This window comes from Triticum dicoccoides, chromosome 5B (assembly GCF_002162155.2).
Source record: "Triticum dicoccoides isolate Atlit2015 ecotype Zavitan chromosome 5B, WEW_v2.0, whole genome shotgun sequence".
Taxonomy (NCBI): domain Eukaryota; kingdom Viridiplantae; phylum Streptophyta; class Magnoliopsida; order Poales; family Poaceae; genus Triticum; species Triticum dicoccoides.
In genome coordinates, this window is record NC_041389.1 from 57,847,412 (window position 1) to 57,850,275 (window position 2,864).

The window sequence follows — 2,864 nt, forward strand, 5'->3', positions numbered from 1 at the left end:
CGTAGCGGGAGTGTCATGGACGGTGTCACGCCGCGAACGCGTTGACTACAGAGGAAAACCGACGAGTTGCTCAAGCAAGACGATACCCCTTTGTGTCGATGTCGAGGTAGCCGAGAGTTTGGGCCAGTGTAGCCATGCGAGGGACACCGTGGTCGATGTCGGGTCAGGGATGAAGATGTTGACGTAGCCGTTGTGGTGCCATTGGTGCAAGTAAGCATCATGTAGTCAGGGACGTGGTGGTGCGTGATGTCTACTACGGAACCTTCTTCTTGTAGACTCGTGTTGGACCTCCAAGCGCAGAGTTTTGGAGGACGGTAGCAAATTTCCCTCAAGTGGATGACCTAAGGTTTATCAATCCATGGGAGGCGTGGGATGAAGATGGTCTCTCTCAAACAACCCTGCAACCAAATAACAAAGAGTCTCTTGTATCCCCAACACACTCAATACAATGGTAAATTGTATAGGTGCACTAGTTCGGCGAAGAGATGGTGATACAAGTGTAATATGGATGCACTACTAGGGAAAAGCCTATACACAGATGCTTACTAGTAGCGCAGGTTTATACCCCTCGCTACTGCTACTTACTAGTAGCGCAGGTTTTACCCCTCACTACTACTAAGTTGATAGTAGTAGCGCGGGGTTTTAACCCTCGCTACTACTAAACGGTCTCTACCGTGCCCCCCCCCCTCCCGGGACATGCCATAGTAGTAGGGAGGGTTATAAACCTGCGCTACTACTAAGTTGAAGCAATGCAGATTTCTTCATTATTTCAAGTGGAGACAATCCCTAAATAAATCAGTTGCAACCCACAATTATATAAGAATGGAATACCGCCATTTTATAGACGAGCAAAGAACACAATCAATAAGAAAGTTTTTTTAAAGATGCATAAAAGAAGAAACTTATAAGAATATATGTACGATTAAATATGCCATGAAACATACATTTTTTTTACATTACTACTAACAGATAATGCATTTCAAAATTTTGAAATAGAAGCCAACACTCTCTCTAGCCACACATACTATTAACTACGTCCTTTCTCATGCGAACCACCTGCGATTTTGGTTAGTGGCTAGTTAGCGGACTTACATGGGTTAAATATTGACCCCTCCTATTAGTTGCGTCACTTCAATTTGAGACATAGTTTTGGCTAGATTTTGATATTTTTGAAATTTGAACATGGTATAGTTAGTAGATTATTGGTCAATTGGGTGATACCTCTCCCCTTAACAAGACTTCAAACCCTGAGTCCAACCTCATATCTGTTCCTTCAACTACTATTGGGTCATGTCACCGCATACGCTAATTACGTGCCCATCGGTCTATTTTTTTGCAGGTTTAATCATTGGCTTATCAGTTTCTAGTGGCCCAACTATTCTAATTTTATTTCTTGCCTCAAACATAATAGTCCGCAAGCTTAAGCATCAAAAGGAACAAAAGTTGAGACAAAAGTTCTTCAATCAAAATCATGGACAATTGTTGCAAAAATTAGTATCTCATAGGTCAGATATTGCAGAGAGGATGATCATGCCTCTAAGGGAGCTAGAAAAGGCCACAAACAAGTTTCACCCAACTCGTAAGCTTGTGGTGGAGGGCATGGTAACGTATACAAAGGAATTTTATCAGACTTGCATGTTGTTGCAATCAAAAAGTCAAATATTGTGGTCAAGAGTGAGATTAACGAGTTTATAAATGAAGTTTCGATACTCTCACAGATCAATCATAGGAACATTGTAAAGCTTTTTGGATGTTGTCTTGAGACAGAAGTCCCCTTGTTGGCTTATGAGTTCATTTCCAATGGAACCCTATGTGATTATCTTCACAAGAAACCACTAAGATCGGTACCTTGGCGAGACATATTAAGGATTGCAGCAGAAATTGGCAAGGCCGTTTCTTACCTTCATTCGGGTATTTCTGTCCATGTAATACACATAGATATAAAGTCCACCAATATACTTCTTGATGATGCTTTGACAGCGAAGGTGTCTGACTTTGGAGCTTCAAGGTACATTCCTAAAGATAAAACAACAATTACAACGGTGGTGCATGGAACATTGGGATATTTAGATCCTCTGTACGTTTATTGTGGCCGTCTAACAGAAAAAAGTGATGTTTATAGCTTTGGAGTTATTCTCGTTGAGTTGCTTACAAGGAAGATGCCAATTATATATAGATCCTCCACCGGTGATGGGCTAGTTGCACAATTTGTTGAACTACTTGCAGAAGGTAAATTGGTAGAAATACTAGATCCACAAGTAATTGAGGAGGGAGGTAGCCAAGTTGAAGTGGTAGCTTCTCTAGCTATGTCGTGCATAAAGCTAAGAGCAGAGGAGCGACCAACTATGATGTCGGTGGAGATGACACTAGGAGCACTTCAAGGACCCAAAGAGCATTTTCGGGTTCGGGATGCAACATATGAGGGGAGCTATTCGGCAATGAGGTATACATCACCTATAAGATGGACAAGCTTAGAGGACACGAGCAGGCAATATAGTCAAGAAGAAGAGTTTGTGTTGTTCGCAAGCTACCCTCGATAGTCTTACTTACAGTTTACGTGTGAAAGAGTTGGTATGTATAACATGCGTGTGTGTTGTGTATGTTCGAACATTGTGTGTGCTTCAATTTGTTGTTGCTTGAATGTTATGTTTCTAATCAAAGTATGTCTATTACATGGTTGATTGTTTCTTCATTGAAGAACTAATTCCTTCATAATGTGGTCACTCACTACATATACTTATTTTTCTTCAAGCTGGGTTGCCCTAATCTCCATTAGTCACATAATAGAAATTCTGAAACAAAATTCAAGGTATATATAGCGCTCAAAATGTTGTTGATCAAAGATATAGTTAGCTAGTGCGGTT

The 2,864-nt window shown here is 40.9% G+C and overlaps 1 pseudogene; it reads left to right on the top strand.

Annotated features, from left to right (window-relative positions):
• Nucleotides 1–155: 155 nt before the first annotated feature.
• LOC119309039 lies at nt 156–2,540 on the top strand (annotated as a pseudogene).
• The last annotated feature ends 324 nt before the right edge of the window (nt 2,541–2,864 follow it).